This window comes from Cherax quadricarinatus, chromosome 19, assembly GCF_038502225.1.
Source record: "Cherax quadricarinatus isolate ZL_2023a chromosome 19, ASM3850222v1, whole genome shotgun sequence".
Taxonomy (NCBI): Eukaryota; Metazoa; Arthropoda; class Malacostraca; order Decapoda; family Parastacidae; genus Cherax; species Cherax quadricarinatus.
This window is the reverse complement of record NC_091310.1, coordinates 8,123,301-8,131,655: the sequence shown is the minus strand read 5'-3', so window position 1 is coordinate 8,131,655 and position 8,355 is coordinate 8,123,301.

Sequence of the window (8,355 nt, the reverse complement as noted above, 5' to 3'; positions counted from 1 at the left end):
CACACTCTGTAATCTCTCATACACATAGTAAGGAAGGCACTTCTTTTTACTTTGGTTTCTTGGTTGGAATAATAGTGGATATATGAACACACGTTTGTGGCCTTCCTATATTCTGTAAACTTAAACATTCTATTAAGTTCCAAATAATTCGGCCAAAGACACAAGATATCATCGACATATTTGAACCACTTAGGGGCGACCACCACACTAAACGGTGTACTTACTTCATTGCTTATCTACTGATGTCTTTCATTTTTGGTGAACTTTATGAAGCATACATTATCTAAACATTAAGTTTCAATAAGATAGTCCCAAAAAACAACTGATAAAAATTATTTACTGAAAATGACATTAGGCAGCTACGAAAAGTTGTTTGGGGACTTACTAATGATAAAACAATGCTAATCCGATTTTCTCATGGATGCAAATATTGTAAATATCTTTATTACAAACCAAAAAAAAAATGAACTTGGTAGGTTTTTTGACATTTAGCAAAATATTTGCCCTTCAACCCCCCCTCACAAATCCCAAAATATTTGGGATATTTCAAAAATTCAGCCACCAGTTAATAAAACATTTATTGCTTTATGCTCACTGTGAAAATCATTTCAAATAATTCTTTTTTAATGGAGCACTTACAAGAAATAAGTGAATAACTTCTGAGATATTCAGTGAAAATGTATGCATAGCTGGTACGTAGAATGTTTTTTTTTTTTCACAGAATGCTCAATAGAGGAGACAATGAATTTCCCATAGTCATTCTCTGCCGTTGAGAGTAATACTTCCCTTCAAACTCAAACTTGCAATCAATCACACACAACATACTCAACCCAATAATAATGTTATCAAATAGCATGGGGAACTCATCTAGTTCTTCTTCCACATACGCTAACAAATCAGGGACTGGTACAAAGGTGAACAAACCTGTGACGTCAAAACTTACTGGCGTAAAATCATTAGGCATGTTAAAATTTCGCAATTTATCAATGAGATCAACATTGTTTTTATTGTGAGCTTCCAAGATGTTGCCGAGTAATGGAGTTAATATTTTTACCAGCCATTTTGACAAAGCATAGGCCGCCCATCCTACAGAGCTAATAATAGGTTTCACTGTTTTCAAAGCTAGGTTTGTGTATTGTAATCAATCCGTACCTTACCGATAACTGTTTAATCAGAGCCTCATTACCTTTCAATAAGGTTCTAACTTATTTATTAAACTCACTATTAACCTGATCCATTGGGTTCATATTAATAGGAACCCACTGGATCAGGTTAATAGTAAGTTTAATAAACATACAGGCAAACCTCTAATGGTTAGAATTAGACAATGCCAATACTCAGTAAAGACGGCTCAAGAATCTAATGCAATATTCAACCACACGTGAGTCTTCAATAATCCGACTAAGTGGTCTGAGGCAAAGGTCATTGTTCCATGTACTTCACGGCCAGAAAGAAATATTTTTGAGCCTGCAGTTATTAAACATGATAAACTTTTGTTATTTATTGGTAGTTGTGGGTCATTCAAGCTTGATTCGTTTAATGAGGCTATCGTGCACAGTCTAAAATCCTGATTCTTATATGAATGTTTAAGGTGTCAGGGTTCCACGAATAGGAATTAGGGTTGGAGTTGCTCTTCTTGGCGAGGCTTGACCTTTTGTCTACCCACTGGGTGAGTTTGCCTTTGACTCGTTTTCCTTGTGTGGAATTTTCCCTAAGCCAAATGCCAGACACAGCTTTTTTCAGAATGTAAAGTACTTATATTTCTGAAGCTTGACTGATAATTTTGATAGCCATTATGTTACCATTGCTAATTTTGCTTGTGGGCTGACTATCTTCGGTTCCTATAATGCTTAATCTTTTTGGCACTGAGCACATGTGTGCCTGGAAACTGGGTACTCTCCTCCTACTCTCAGACTTAACAAAGCGCCTCTCAGAACGAATCTGCTGAGATTTTCCTACTCATTTCTGGAGCTTTGCAAGCTCCTGATGATGCGTTAAAAGTCCTAGAGATATTATTCAACTCCCCCTGTGATTGTTTTGCATACTTCCATATCTGTTTAAAATTTTGTCACCACCCTGCAATATTCTTCTTGCGTATTAACAGGGTGGCGGCTGGTTGGGAAACCCTCAGAATTTCTGCACTGGGGAGGTTTAGTGTTCTATTTGAGTGGAAGGAGGGACTAGGGGACTATGCTTGTAAACACAGTCTATATTAAAGTTCAATAAATTAACAAATTTTATTGAGATCCTTTTATTCACACTTTATCTAAGAGGTAGAAAATAATTCTCATTATCAAAGAAAAAGAAAAACAATTACATGAAACTATTTAAAAATAATGTTCACCTTAGCCTTATTATTGTAATGATATATAACTAAAACATAACGAGAAGCTCAGGGTAACTAAACAATTAAAACAATGTTATTCACCTGTTTTTGTTAGGAGGCAAAATTATCAACAATTCCTTTAAAATTCATACTTTTGGCTCTTTTCGAATTTATAGATACAATGGACCCTTGAATTTCGTCCCCCTTGAATATCGTGAATTTTGGAAATCATCGACTTTTTGCGTCAAAATATTGGTTCGTTTTTCGTGATTTGGCTTAGTAATTGGTGGTCGTATGGAACGCCTCCTGGTAATAGACATTGCTCCAGCTCATCCTCCAGATTTGGTAGAGCAAGTGGTGAAGGAGTTTAATTTCATCACAGTGAAGTTCTTGCCCCCTAATGCCACCCCTCTCCTCCACCCCATGGACCAGCAGATCATGTCAAACTTCAAAAAACTCTACACCAAAGCAACGTTTCAATGGTGCTTTAACATAACCTCGGACTCTGAATTGACCCTAAGAGAGTTCTGGAAAGATCACTTCAATATCCTCCATTTCATTAACCTTATAGGTAAGGCTTGGCAGGGAGTGACTTCCAGGACGAAGAACTCTGCTTGGAGAAAATTGTGGCCAGAATGTATCCACGACAAAGATTTTGAAGAGTTTAAGGCTGACCCTGACAACCCTATGTCAGTTGTGGAACCTACTGTGGCATTGGGGAAGTCATGGGGGTTGGAGGTTAGTGGCGAGGATGTGGAAGAGTTGGTGGAGGACCACAATGAAGAACTAACCACAGAAGAGCTGCTAGACCTTAATCTGCAACAGCAACAGACCACAGCTCATGAAATTGCTTCAGAGGAGGAGGAAGAGAGAGGGAAGAAGTTGCTTTCTCCAGAGATTAAGGAGATGTATGCAATGTGGACTAAGATGGAAAGATTTGCGGAGGAACATCACCCTGACAAAGCTGTTGCAGGTTGTGTATGCGACATGTTCAATGACAATGTCTTTCTGGAACAATTTTTTGAGCGACAGGGGTCCAGTGACTCTCAAGCTGGTCCTAGTGGCATTAAAAAACAAAGAAGGGAAGTAACCCCGGAAAGGACTTGGTACCTGAAGTCTTCATGGAAGGGGATTCCCCTTCCAAACAACAGTAACTCTTACATCCTCTCCCGTCTTCCCGTCTTCCACACATCAACAACTCTTCAATACAGGCAAGTGTCAAGTTATTATTGTTTTATTCTTCATGTCTCATTGTTTTCTGTGTAGATAAATGTACATTTAATGTAAAAAAATATTTGTTTTAATGCTTTTTGGGTGTCTGGAATGGAGTAATATGATTTAAATGATTTCTTATGGGGAAAATGGTTTTGAAAATCGTGAATTTTGAATTTCGTCAGACTCTCTGGAACGGATTTTTATTTATTTATTTATTTATTATAAATTTGTGCACACATACAGAGGTACAAAAAAAAAAATACAGATAAGAGCAGTATGCCAAAGCCACTTATACTATGCATAGCATTACGGGCTGGCTTAAAATTAACTTAAGATTAACTAAGCAATGATGAAGTCAGTGATAAAACATTAATGTAAACAGATTACTATAAAGCACAAGTGAGTATTACAAAGACAGGTCATATGAAGGATTCTGTTAGGTAGTGTATTTAAAAAATAATAAAGTTAGATTCGGTTTTAGGTTTAACATTTATGTGATATAATTGTGAGAAACATTTAAGATATACAATTTATAAGGTTCAGTTATTCAGTATTTATTTGGTTTTGGGTGAGTAAGTGATCTTTGAGTAGAGACTTGAATTTATAAACAGGTAGTGTTTCTTTTATATTTACAGGTAATGAATTCCAGATTTTAGGGCCTTTTATGTGCATTGAGTTTTTGCATAGTGTGAGATGAACACGAGGAACATCAAAGAGTGATCTGTGCCTTGTGTTATGGTCATGTGTTCTGTTGAGGTTGGCAAGGAGATGTTTGAGGGGAGGGTTAATATCAGAGTTAAGTGTTCTATGTATGTAATAGGTGCAGTAATAAGTATGGATGTTTTGTATGGTGAGTAGGTTTAGTGTATTGAATATTGGTGGAGTGTGCTGCCTGTAGTGAGAATTTGTTATCATTCTAACTGCAGCCTTTTGTTGGGTAATTAGTGGTCTGAGATGGTTAATTGTTGTTGAGCCCCATGCACAAATTCCATAGGTGAGATAGGGGTAAATAAGAGAGTGATATAGGGGCAGGAGGGCTGACTGTGGAACATAGTACCGTATCTTCGATAGTATGCCTACAGTCTTGGAAATTTTCTTAGAAATTTGTTGTATATGTGTATGAAATTTGAGTCTATTATCAAGGTGGATTCCTAAGAATTTTCCCTCTGTTAGCTTTGTGATAGGTGATCCGTTTATCATTATGTTAAGAGGGACATCTGTAGCTCTGTTACCAAACTGAATGAAGTAGGTTTTGTCAATGTTTAGTGTAAGTTTGTTAGTCCTCATCCAGGTAGATATTTTCTGTAATTCGGTATTTACAGTATTGGCTAGTGTGACTGGGCTCGGGTGAGAGAAGACGTATGTAGTGTCATCTGCAAATAGTGTGGGTTTGAGTAATTGCGAAGCATTTGGAAGGTCATTTATGTATAGGAGAAAGAGAAGAGGGCCAAGGACACTTCCCTGTGGGACACCAACTGTAATTGGTTGCGCAGAAGAGTTTGCCCCATTTGCGTACACATATTGGCTTCTGTTGCTGAGGTATGACTTGAGGTAGTTGAGGGAGTGCCCTCTTATACCATAGTGTGACAATTTTACGTGGAGCAAGTCATGGTCAACTGTATCAAAAGCTTTACGTAAGTCAATGAAGATCCCCAGTGGGACTTCTTTTTTCTCTATTGCAGTGTATATATGTTCTAGCATGTGTATAATAGCATCATTAGTATTTTTATTAGGCCTGAATCCAAACTGGCAGGGGTTGAGTATGTTTTGGGAGATAAGGTAGGAGTAGATTCGTTTATGAATTAATTTTTCGAAGATTTTTGAGAGAGGGTGTAAGTTGGATATTGGCCTATAGTTATTCAACTCTGTTTGGTCTCCTCCTTTGTGGATCGGGGTGACCCTTGCTATTTTGAGTACTGTAGGGAAGGTGGAGGATTCAATGGATTTGTTAAAGAGTGTTGCAATGATTGGAGATAGCACTTGTGACACTTTTTTGTATATAAAGGGTGGTAAGGTACTTAAATCTCCTGCCTTGTTTTTAGTGCATTGATAATAAGGGAGACTTCGTATGGGTTAGTCGGAGCTAGGAACAGTGTGTTCGGGTAGTTGCCGGTGAGGTAGTCATTTGGTGGGGTATCTGAGCTTGGGATTTTATTGGCAAGGTTTTGTCCTATAGTGGAGAAGAAATCATTGAGTCTGTTCGCTGTTTCTGTTGGTGGGAGTTGGGGTTCATCTGATTTTGCTAATTTTATTTCGCTATTTCGTGATATCTTTTTTGTTCCCAGAATTTCTGATAGGGTTTTCCAGGTCTTTTTTATATCACCTCGTAAGTTGGATAATCTGTTCTCATAATACAATTTTTTTGCCCTTCTTATCAGGCTGGTTAGGATTGACGAGTAACGTTTTGTTTGGTCTCTGGTTATGTGACCCATTCTGTACTGTTTTTCATATTGGTGTTTTGTATTTATGGATTTGAGAATGCTGGGTGTTAGCCAGGGACTGTTCAGTCTCTTTGCTGTCATCTGTTTAGTTTTTTTAGGGCAGTGCTTGTTATAGAGGTATTGGGTCTTTTTTAGAAAATTATTAATACATTCGTCAATATCTGTATAGATTTCTAGCTCAGTGTGCCAATCAATGTTTGCTAATGCTGTTGTGAAGTTATTAATGGCTGCCTCGTTGTGAAGTCTGAAGGTGACTTTAGTAGTGTCTTGGGGTAGTTTACCAAGAGTTGTTATGAGGAAAGTAGGGTAGTGGTCTGTGGTATTATCTGTAATTATGCCTGATTTTAAAGGGGATATGGTGTTGGTCCAGATGTGGTCAAGTAGGGAAACACTAGTCTCTGTAACTCTTGTAGGTTTTGTTACTGCTGGTAGTAACATACAGTTACTCATTGTGTTTGTGAATTCAGTAACGTGTGGGTCCTGGTCTTGCAGGAGATTTATATTGAAGTCACCTGAGAGTAGTAAGTGATCTTTGTTCATGCGTGCATCAGTTATCATACTTCCTAGATTTTGACTAAATTGGCTAATGTTTGACTGTGGAACTCTGTAGATGTTTATCAATGTGAGAGGTTTTTGTAGGTATTTGGATTTGAATTTAGCTATTATATATTCCCCATGTTCATCCCTTGTGCAAGTATTAGTGATACATTCTAGTTGGTCTGAGTAGTATATGGCTGTGCCACCCCCTTGTTGGTCTGGCCTACAGTTGTGTATGGCTGTGTAACCAGGAATGGCATAGACATCTGTACTATCAGGCTTTAGCCAGGTTTCAGTTAGTGTAATGATGGACATATTGGCATGTAAGGAATTTAGTAATGCTATGAGGTCATCGTAATGCTTGCTTAAAGATCTGATATTGTAGTTAAAGATAGTTATGTTGTTGTTGGCACTGAGAAGTGCCTTTGATTGTTCTGCAGTGTAGTAATTACAGTAACTGTTTGATTCATTTAAGTCATTAAATAAGAGGTTGGTATCAGGATCAATGCTTGTAATCATAAGATTTGTAGTGAATCTATAGTTAGAATTAAGTATAAAACAAAGTAAATAGTCTTAAGCTAAAAAAGAGCACCTGAATTATTTAACAAATGTAAAATAATGAGCTAAGGGACTAATACAAATAAAGTGATGATCATACAATAGTGCTTGGGAATATGATAGTAGGTAATACTATAAAGGTAATTTTTAAAGTTAGAATTATAGTTTAAAATTATAATAAAAAGGGACTAATATAGGTTGTGGTGAACAACAAAGTGGTAATCAAATAAATGAGCTTTGGAATATAATGGCAAAATTGTGAGCTTATTCTACTTTAGCACCTGAGAATAGCACCTTGATTATTTTAACAGTTGTGGATATATAAACTAGGATAGTTATATAAAGCTAAAAAAAAGGAGAAAATATATAAGGGACTAAAATTAAGTAATGGTTAGAAAAGTTAAATGGACAGATGGTAGGAATTATAATATAAACTTATAATATAAAAATACAATTTGAAATGGTACTTGCAATTGCACTAGAGTCTAGTATAGGTTGTTGACAAGATCAAGATTATAACTATAGATTTAAATTGACAAAATAAAATTCACAATTAAAGTACCAAAAGAATAATAGTAAAAAATCACAATGGTAATGTCTTGGTTATAATATGATAGTAAGATGGTAGACAGGTACCCAGGTACACAGGTACAAAGGATAATACAAAGGTTGGGGTTGAATATAAAAACTTGAAAATTTGGCAACAAAATGTTATGGGAAGTATAAAATAATGTTTAATGTACAAAAGTAAAATTGACTGGTAGTAAATATGGTGTTTAATAAAAATTTTAGTAAGTAATAATGATTACAAAAAAGTGAAAAAGTAATGTTTATTTCATTCAATATTGCACTGGTAGTTATACTTGAGGTTATATGGCAGTACAAGGTAATTAAGAGTAATCTAGGATAGTAAATGTGGTATTAAAACAGGTAAAGGTAATTAGACAAGTAATGGTTATTAAATGTCAAAAATGTTAAGAGTAAATAGAAATTTTAGTAAAAATGATATTTATTAATTTTAGTAAGTAATATCAATTGATAGTATTTAAAAAAATAAGAGGTAGTAATATGGACAGAGAAAGTATCAATTCAGCTAGTGTTCAAGCGAACAATAGTAAATAAGAAAATCACATAAGGTGATTTATGCTTACTAGTAAAATTACAAAATGAGGTAGTTGAATATTTAATTACTAAGAGATTGTACAATGAAATTTGAACAATAATGGAGCAAAACATACACTACACTACGTAGGCTTTTAAGTTGGACATTGTTTAGTT